Source organism: Mobula hypostoma, chromosome 1, assembly GCF_963921235.1.
Source record: "Mobula hypostoma chromosome 1, sMobHyp1.1, whole genome shotgun sequence".
In the NCBI taxonomy this organism is placed as follows: Eukaryota; Metazoa; Chordata; class Chondrichthyes; order Myliobatiformes; family Myliobatidae; genus Mobula; species Mobula hypostoma.
In genome coordinates, this window is record NC_086097.1 from 155537460 (window position 1) to 155547860 (window position 10401).

Here is a 10401-nt window from a genome sequence, read left to right on the forward strand (position 1 = left end):
GTTAAGACCATACTTGGAATATTGTGTTCAGTTCTGATCGCCTTGTTACAGGAAGGATGTGGAAGCTTTAGAGAGAAAGCAGAGAAGATTTATCGGGATGCTGCCTGGAATAGAGAAGATGACTTTTGAGGAAAGGTTGAGTGAGCGAGGGCACTTCTCTTTGGAGTGTAAAAGGATGAGGGTGTAGAAGATGTGAGGCATAGACAGAATGGGCAGCCACTGCCTTTTTTCCCCAGTGTGGAAATAGCTAATAGGAGAGGACATAATTATAAGGTAATTGGAGGAAAATATTGGGGTCATGTCAGAGGTAGTTTTTTTTTAACACATAGAAAGTGGTAAGTGTGTGGAACATGCTGCTAGAGGTGTTGGTAGGGGCAGATACTCTGCGTTCGGAGGATTTAAGAGACTCTTAGGCACATGGATGATAGAATAATAGAAGAACAATTGGTTAGATTGATCTTAGAGTAGGGTAAAAGATCAGATCAACCTCATAGGTTGAAGGGCCTGTACTGTGTTGTACTATTCGGTGTTCTAAGTACAAACTGATTACTGTGTTGCTATTGTGTGTGATTAGGGTTTTGCCAGTTCATTCAAAGACAAAAGGAAAGTAGCTGTTCTTGTGGGTCTTCAGGCTTCTGAACTTCCTGCCCAAAGGTAGCTGCGTGAAGATGGCACGGGTTGGGGGGTGGGGACCTTTGGTGTATGTTGCCTTCTTGAGGTACATTCTAGTCAGTATATTGAAGACAGACTTATGGTTGGGAGTGTCTGTTGGGGGGGATTGTAGGGTGATGTGGTTGGAAGTGATTAGAATTGGAGAGAAGGCAAGAGATAAGGAAGCTGTGCTGGGGATGTGCAGACAGTGGTTGGAGAAGGGTGATGGATGTGGAAGGGATAGAGAGTTAAGGTGATTAGGCAGGGATGTTGTGGAGAGGATACTCAAAACTCCAAGGGATGCTGGGTGTTTGAGTGACTACGTGATGGCCACTCTCTCTGTTCTAACCTCAGGATATCACCACGTCCATGTTCTGTCTGAAAGTGGTGACCCCCTGTCCTCTGCCTCACTTTTCATCCACATCATGATCGAGTGAACTTTGTCGCTATCATCTCCTCCACCGGCAGCTGGTACAGGGCTCCCTTGAACAGACATGGACAGTGGGACAGTTGGAATGGGTTGGGTAGATTGAAAGAAAGAGGAGGGAGAAGGGTGAAAGAGAGTGGGAGATGAGAGGGAAAGCAATTGGGGGTAGAGATTCGTACATAGATGAGGAAGAGGTCATTATATGTTTGTTTCTGGGGACTGGGGAGAAGAGTTTTCAATGCTGCTGCATGTCTTAGTCAAATGTACTTCCTGACCTTTTTATTATCCACATGTATTCATGTTTAACACTGTTCAGAGGACAGAGGAGATCACTCACCAAGTCAGGAGCTGATCATGTCGTGGTTTCACAAATGACAAGGAAGCGCCGAAGATTCTTCAAGAAATGTTTAAACTTTAATTTGCAAAGTAAAGCTGAGACAGACAGTGGACCAGGCTGTGTAAGTCTGTCACTGACTGCCCATTTGTTGTTTTCACACAGCATTCTTTATAGCCCTTCTGGGTTAGCATACCTCTAAGTTTTTTCACTCTCACTAATAAATCAATTGCTCTTATCTCTCTTACTTGGCTACATTCGTTCTTCTCCAGGGGTTAAAAGTACACAGGTTTCATTCAATGGTTACATCCTAAATACCATAGTAATCCCACGCACTCAGTAACAGACACTTAATGCATAGTAAAGGCATGGTCAACATCTGAATAAACACCTGATACGCAATAAAAGCACACTTAAAATAAACACTTAGAAAACAGAGTTAAAATGTTTTCCAATATAATCCTTCCTTTGAGACTTACCAAGTCTCACATAGAGAGAGGAAACTTTGAGTACACACACAAAAGCTCAAATAAACTCCAGAATTTACTCCCAAATCTGGGTCAAACTATCATTTCTTGTGCTTAGAACTTGAAGTGTTCTCTCCCTACCTTCCTAGGCCACTGAACCAAACACCTGCCCCTTCGTGTCTGAGACAGGAAAAAAGACTTGAGCCTTTACAGTCTACTCCCACATTATCATTTCCCTCCTGTACATCTTGCATGTCATGTAAGCTGTAACAGTACATCATCAGTGTTACTCTTTCCACTGGGCTTGATTCAGCAATTTCCAGGAGCATCGGAAAGCGTTTTGTTGTGGCCCGCACTATAAGAGACTATAATTATTATAGCCTCTCCTCTTAGGTGCTGCCGGGTACATGTCCCCTCGTGCCATCTCTCCTCTAACTCCTTACTCTGAGTCTCGTCAAAAATTACTGTGCAACGTAACTCAGACTTAGGTGCTTCCGCCGTGGGCAATATGGCCTGCACGCCCTTTTTCCATTTTTCCCAGGTTTCCCAGATCTGATCTTCTATGTCTCCTATCCAGAAAACATTAGCTTTCTTGATTTCCCGCACTAGTAACTGAGTATTCGCTCTTTCCACACTCAACCCATTTCTAGTGCATTCTAATTTTAATTCTGGTTTTAATAGTGCATCTCTGCCTAGCAAATTAATTGGGGTTCCTTTGGACACTAATACTGGCAGAACTATTCTTTTACTGCCGATCCCCAACTGTTCTGGAGCTGTATATTGTATTAACTGTTTTCTCCGAGAACCCTACAGTCTTAATAAATTTTCCTGACATGGGAAGGTGAAGGGCATACTGTGGCCGTACACAGGTATACGTGGCTCCAGTGTCTATCATCATGGGTGTCAATTGCCCTTCTAACATAACCTGAGCAATGGGTTCCTCTTCCGCCTCCCTTGTTATCACTGGGTAATGTCCCTTCCCACCTGGGTTCTCTGGGCACCCCTAGCATCTTGCATAGGGGTTCACGGGTCTGCTTGAGCCTGTGGGGGCTGGTCCTTGGCTAACCTGCGGTTCCCTTCTCATCGGCCCCTGTTGGTACGTGACGGGCCATAACCTGAGTGGACAGTCTCTTCTCATATGTCCTGGCTGGTTACACCCCCAACACAGTCTCTCTATCTCTCTCTCCCCTTGTCTTCTCACTGGCCCTCTTTGTCCACAACCTCTCTGTCCCCCTGTTTGGGGTTTCTGGTCCTGTCTGGGCTGCTGTTTAAATTTACTGTGTTCTTGATAGGGCATTCGTGGGAATGCTCCTCCAAAGACATTTATTATTAGCATGGGGTTTTCTGGCCCCTGACTGACAGCGCCACCGGTTCCTCCATACAGTTGTGTTTCATCCATTTCAACGGTTGCACTCAAATCGGGTGCTACTGGCAGCATCTTTTTTCCCCTTCTTCCTTCTTTTCAAGTTCTTCAAGCTGCATTTGCATGAGCTTTCTTTGCACCTCTTCCTGCTGCTCAATCAGCTTCTGTTTGTCTTTCCGATATTTCTCAACCGCATGAATTACGTGGTCTCTATATTCTTGTGAGTTCATTGACATCAGTCCGACCACTTCCTCCAAGTTAGATTTAACTTGCGGAGGCATTGCTTCCAAAACGGCAGTTCGGAACAGTATGGTCATAAACGAGTTGTCTTCCACTTCTTGCTCAGTCTCCAGCCTCCACCTTTTCAACTGATTTTCTACATAGGCTGCTGGATTCTCAGTGTCCCCCAGTGGATCCCCTTTCAAAGCTTTGGGGTCCACTTTGGGTGGGTAAAACTTACGGAGGGCCTGCCATACCCTCTGCCTCACTTGGTCAAAGCTGGTCCCGTCAGTCATTGGGCTGAACGCATTTAGTAGTCCAGCCGTTTCCATCAACTCTTTCAATTTGGAGGTTCCCATCAACCTTATCAGCAGTGCCTTCAAATCTCCCATAGCCAATAACCCTCCCGTAGTTCCTTCTTCAAAAGCTCTAACCCACTTCCCTGCTCCTTCATGTAAGCTAGGCAGGGTGTTTTTCAGCCCTTTCAGGTCCTGGGAGCCCCAGGGAACATACTGTACTTGTCCTGAACCTTTTACTAACAACGGCATCACTTTTTTTCCTTCTCTCCCCATATTCTGATTTTCCACCTCATCCGACTCCTCGTCCCCTTCTGACCTCATTCTTACTGGCTGCCACACAAATCTCTACAGGGTTTGCTCTCTCCCTTGTTTTCCTATTTTCTCTTGACTTCTCCTTAGCGTCCTCTATTTCTGATTCAGGCTAGCATCTGCTCGGGTCCTCGCGAATTCCTCAAACTGTTGTTGGAAACCCAGTGGGAAACCCAATTTCCGCTGTAATATCCTATACTCTTTCTCCGCTTCTCTCATCTCCCTTTCCACTCTTTTTCCCCTTCAAGGAACTCCTCTTCTATCCCCTATCTACACTCTCTTATACCCTCATACTCATTACTTGACTCTTGTTCTTCTGATAAATCATCTTTTTCAGCCAGTTCAGTGTCGTGTTACTGTAACAGGAATTCCTCCTGATTTTTCCTCAGCCTCAATTCCTACATCTTTGATACGTTCTCTTATCATCTTACTTTCTCGTTCTACTTTATTCTTATCTTCCTGCATCTCCTTCCACAGTGCCCCTCTCTCCTCCTCATATTTCCTTCTTTCCTCCTCGGTCTCCCAGACTTTAAACTTTCCCTCCGGTTCTAGTTCTGTTAATACAGGGCACTGTTTAAGAGTCTCCTCCTTGTAATAAGGGGGAGGGGTTTCTACATTTCTCAGGTATAGAGTCGGCTCTTTATTTGGTTTCCCCTGTGATTTACCAAACTGCTTTTCTTGTTTTTCAGTGTCTTCTTTACTTGCTACTGACATTCGTCCTTTCTTTCTCAATCTTTCTCCCTCCATCCTAAAGACTTAACACTTCTATCTCCTATTTTCTTTTTTTTCTCCCTTTTTTTAGACTTATCTCTTGGTTTATAATTTTTAATCAGCGCCTCCATTTCCTCACATAAACTTACATCAAATGTTCCTTCTTTTGGCCACTTCGTGACCAGATTTTTGGTTCTTTATTCCCATTTTTCTGAAATTTCCGCAATCTTACCTTGACACACCAGGAATATTCTACTGCTGTTCCTTTCCCTGTCATACTGTTCTTCCACTTTTTAAGGTATTCTTGGTGTCTCACACCAAAGTAATACTATTTTCTGTAACCTATTTTCTATCTAGCCTTATGGTTTCTTCTCACCCGCATCTAAATGATCTACTTAAGCTATCCTTATCTTCTATTCTGTTCTGCCCGTGCAGACCCCTTTCTCGGGCGGTATCCGCAGAACCTTCTTTTTGCACCTCGCCTATTCAGACCCTTAACTTTTCTTAAGGCGGTATTCACGAGGATTTTCTCTTTTCTTCCTTTCCCTGTCCGTTCAGACCTTCGTCTCGTACGAAGCAGTATCCACAGGGAGTTACCAACACCACGTGGAATTTTTCTCACTTAACTCCTTATTACCTTATTCATACTCACCCCCCCCCCACTGCAGTGTTCTTGATTAATCCTCCGAGCCTCCTTTTAACCCTCAATTCTGCCAGATTCTTTGAATCGGAGAGACCTTTCGGCAGTTGTTTCACGCTTCTGAGTCCCCGGGATCTCCCAAAAAACCAACAGAATTCTTAGTCCAAATTGTCGCTAAAAGGCGCTTACCTTTGTTTGGGTGCACCCTGAATTCTGTTAGCTCTGTGGAGGTCCCCCAGGGACCGGGAAGCGCCCTCAATCTACCGTTTCCTTCTTCCATGGGTCTCTTCCCGATCCTGCCCGACCACGCCAGTTTTGTCGTGGTTTCACAAATGACAAGGAAGCGCCGAAGATTCTTCAAGAAATGTTTAAACTTTAATTTGCAAAGTAAAGCTGAGACAGACAGTGGACCAGGCCGTGTAAGTCTGTCACTGACTGCCCCTTTGTCGTTTTCACACGACATTCTTTATAGCCCTTCTGGGTTAGCATACCTCTGTAAGTTTTTTACTCTAACTAATAAATCAATTACTCTTATCTCTCTTACTTGGCTACATCCGTTTTTCTCGAGGGGTTAAAAGTACACAGGTTTCATTCAATGGTTACATCCCAAATACCATAGTAATCCCACGCACTCAGTAACAGACACTTAATGCATAGTAAAGGCATGGTCAACATCTGAATAAACACCTGATACGCAATAAAAGCACACTTGAAATAAACACTTAGAAAACAGAGTTAAAATGTTTTCCAATAATCAATTGTAAACATTGTGAGATACTCTCTACATGAGATCACATCTTGTGTTACTAGCGGGATATAGTAGTGGTCCAGGCCAACCTGGATGAGGCCATGGGGAATTGATCTGTTGGCATTGGCTAGGTCTAATCACATGACTGTTTGGTCACCTTTCTTTTGCTTGGCCTCGTGAATCAATTGGCTGATTATTAAGGTGTGTTCAAGGCACCCAGAAAAAAAAACAGGATGCCACCTTTCTGGATGGCACTATATGTTGACATAGTGATCTCTATTAAGTAAGAGGTCGGCCTTCTTGCAAGCACCAAGAATATCTTGCACCCCACGCTAAGGGAGGAGATTGTCCTAAATTGGGTGATTGTGAAGGAATCTTCTTCCTTGGGAATAAAGCATCCTTCAGCCACTTTCCAGCTTGGTGGAATAGAGCATTTGGTCCAAATCTTCCTCGTTATCTTCCACAACCTCCTGGAGGAGTTTTGGACATTTCTTATACACCTTGTAGGCTATACCACTTGGTACTGGGGCCTCAGATGACTTTGCTCCCTGGACCTCCTGCCACATAGGCTCTGCCATGTTCAGCCCTGTTGCTGGGATTCTTGTTGAGGGAATTTTGGATTGAATTCTAGTCCTTGATTCCTACGGGGAACTCTGTGTGATTCCCACAGAAATACTTCCACCTCCTGCTTTGAGCTGGTTAGGGTGCCAGATTTTCATTGGCTGAGAAGAGCCCTGGTGAACCTGAATGGTGTTTTTAACAAACTGCGCTCTCCTCTTTCTTCCTTCTTTGCTTTCACAGCTGCTCCATGCTCCTGAGCTTCTGCCACTGCTCCCGCAGTTTGCCAGTTAGATCTTTGGCACCTTCTTTCTCGTCAGGTGAACTGTTTCTTTGAATTTCTTGTTCAGGGCCTTTATCTTGCTTCTCAGGTGGCGAATTTCCCTTTCCCTCCTGTTTGGTTGCCGTGATGGTTTAAGATCCCCTTTCTTCTCCATTGGGCTGAATTGCTCTTTAGCAAATTTGAACACAATGGCTGTGAGGGAGTCCATTTTCTTTGAGATGGGTCCTGCAACGTAGCTTCCAAGATGCAATCCAGGTAGTCATCAAACTGCATGTAAGATACATTGTCTTATAATCTGATCCTCTCTACCCTTGATGAATGGATTAGGGTGTCAGAGGGGGCACTTACTTGGTCTTGTCTTTGACACTGGGGCAATTCAGGTGCAGAGAGATCTTCAGCTCTGTGGGGTGCTTCCTGGCTGGAGTTCTCCATCGTCTCACCAGATGTTGAATCCGTGCTTTGCACTTCAGCTACCTTCATTCCACAGCTGGATTTGCTTTGGTGTATGTTGAGGCCTTTGATTTTGCTGCAATAGCACTTTGCAATGAATACCGCCCAGTCAGTGTTGTTTGCTTAACCCTTCTCATTGTAATATTTCCAGTCTTGGCCAATACTGTTATGTCTATCCTACTGAGTCTCTTATCCTCCCTCCCCACCCCGCCTTCTCGGGAGACTCTAGGGATATTGCGTATTTAGTTCATCTGTAGCTTGTATGGTGCCCTCTTGCAAGTGCTGTACACTAAGTTGCTAGCTTTGTGTGCCTGTGACAGTCTTTCCTGAAGGTCAGCTATCTTTCCAGCATATACAACCTTTCTTGGTTGCCATTCAGTCTTTCCTGGAAGTCAGTGGCGAACCAGATGTCGTTTGTATCATACACTGGGGTGCTCTCTTCAGTTATCTGATGAGGTAACAGTAGCTTCTGGCCAGGAGCAGATGTCATCAGGTGGTGCCCAACCTTCACAGAGTGTTTGACCCTTAACCGCTACATTCTGCTTTAAATATAACTTAGCAATTTGGCCTAAACAACCATCTTTGGCACTGAATTCCACAGACTCACACCCTCTGGTTAAAGAAATTACACCTCATCTTTGTTCTAAAATGAAGTCTCTCTATTCTGAGGCTGTGCTCTCCAGTCATAGACTCCCCCACTATTGGAAACATTATCTCCACGATCACCCTAACCAGGCCTTTAAATATTTGATAGGTTTCAATATGAGATTCCCCTCATTCTTCTAAACTCCAGTCGGTACAGGCGCAGAATCACCAAAAACTCCTTTTGCATTAACCTCTCAATTCCCAGGATCATTTGTGTGAGCCTTCTCTGGACCCTCTCCGATACCAGGACATCGTTTTTTAGATATGGGGCTCAAAACTACTTAGAATCCTAAGATCTAGTAATATTACACAGTACTGAAAGGAGTTGGACCTGGATCCACCAACTACCATTCACCCCCGCCATGCTGGAATGACTCCATACTTACCATTGTTGGAAACGTGGCGTCACTTTCTGATCATTGTCTTGTTCAACTCCAAAAACCTGCACCTTCACAAGTGGGTCCACTGCTGAGCCGGATTTCGCCATGTTTGACTTGGGGAGTTGCTGGGCAGAGATGACCTGTGGAGAGGCAAAGACATGATGTGAGAGCCGACTGGTGCAACAATAACTTGATTTATTTGACGACTGGATGAAATTAGCAATCGGGGAACACAGAGTACAGGACAGGCAAGTCTCTTCAGCCCACAATGATGTGCTGACCTTTTAAAAGAGGTGCTGTGCTACCCCAGTGTCAAAGACAAGACCAAATGAGTGCCCCCTCTGACACCCTAATCCATTCATCAAGGGTAAAGAGGATCAGATTATAAGACAATGTATCTTGCATGCAGTTTGATGACTACCTGGATTGCATCTTGGAAGCTACATTGCAGGACCCGTCTAAAGGAAAACTGACTCCTTCACAGCCACTGTGTTCAACTTTTCTAAAGAGTGATTCAGCCCAATGGAGAAGAAAGGAGATCTTAAAAGGGCATTGAATTTAGATGGTGGGATGTTATGTTAAAGATGATCTTTTTTGTCACATGTACATCAAAGCATACAATAAAATGGCATGTTTTTTGTCGAGTCGAACTAGCAAAGATTTTGCGGGGCAGACCACAAATGCTGTCACATTTCCAGTGCCAAGATAATATTGAAAGGATAGGGAGGAAGGCGGACAGGGGCATCATTGCTCTGTTGGTAATAAATGAAATTAAATCATAAGAAAGTCATGATATAGGGTTGGAAGGTGTTGAATCACTGTGGATAAAGTGAAGGAACTGCAAGGGTGAAAAGATCCCGGTGGGACTTGTATACAGATACAAACTGTAGTAAGGCTGTTGCCTACAAATTACAACGGGAGATAGAAAATGCATGCCTAAAGGGCAAGTTACAATAGTCATGGGGGACGTCAATATGCAAGTAGATTGGGAAAATCAGGTTGCTGCTGGATTGCAGGAGGGGGGATCTCTAGAGTGCCAATGAGATGGCTTTTCAAAGCAGCTCATGGCTGAGCCCACTGAAGGATCAGCTATTCTGGATTGGGTGTTGTGCAATAAACTAGAATTGATTAGGGAGCTTAAAGTAAAAGAACCCTTTGGGACAAGTGTCATGATAGAATTCATCCTGAAATTCGAGAAGGAGAAGCCAAAGTCAGGTGTATCAGTATTACAGTGGAGTAAAGGGTATTACAGTGGAGTAAAGGGAATTACAGAAGCATGAGAGAGAAGCTAGCAACAACTGATTGGAAAAGAACTTTGGCAGGGATGATGGCAGAGCAGCAACAGCTGGAACTTCTGGAAGCAATTCGGAAGGCACAGGATATATACATCCCAAAAAGGAAGAAGTATTCTAAAGGAAATTTGACACAACCATGAATAACAAGAGAAGACATAGCCAATATAAAAGCCAAAGAGAGGGCATATATTAGAGGAAAAATTAATGGAAAGTTGGAGGATTGGGAAACTTTTAAATACCAACAGAAGGCAACTAAAAAAGTCATTAAAGGATAAAGATGAAATACGAAAGTAAACTAGCCAATAATATTAAAGAGGACACCAAAACACCAAGACACTAGCAGTATGGTGTAAGTTCCAGGTGTCAGGGGATATGAAGTGTGTGAAGTTACCATTACTAGATAGAGATTTCTTGGGAAAGTGCATGGTAGAATGTCACTTGGACTAGATAGTATACACCCCAGAGTTTTGAAAGAGGTGGCTGAAGAGATCATGGAGGCAGTAGTAATGATCTTTCGAGAATCACTAGATTTTGGAATGGTTCCGGAAAACTGGATAATTGTACATGTCATTCCACTCTTCAAGAAGGGAGACAGGAATAAAAAAAGAAACTATAGGCCAGT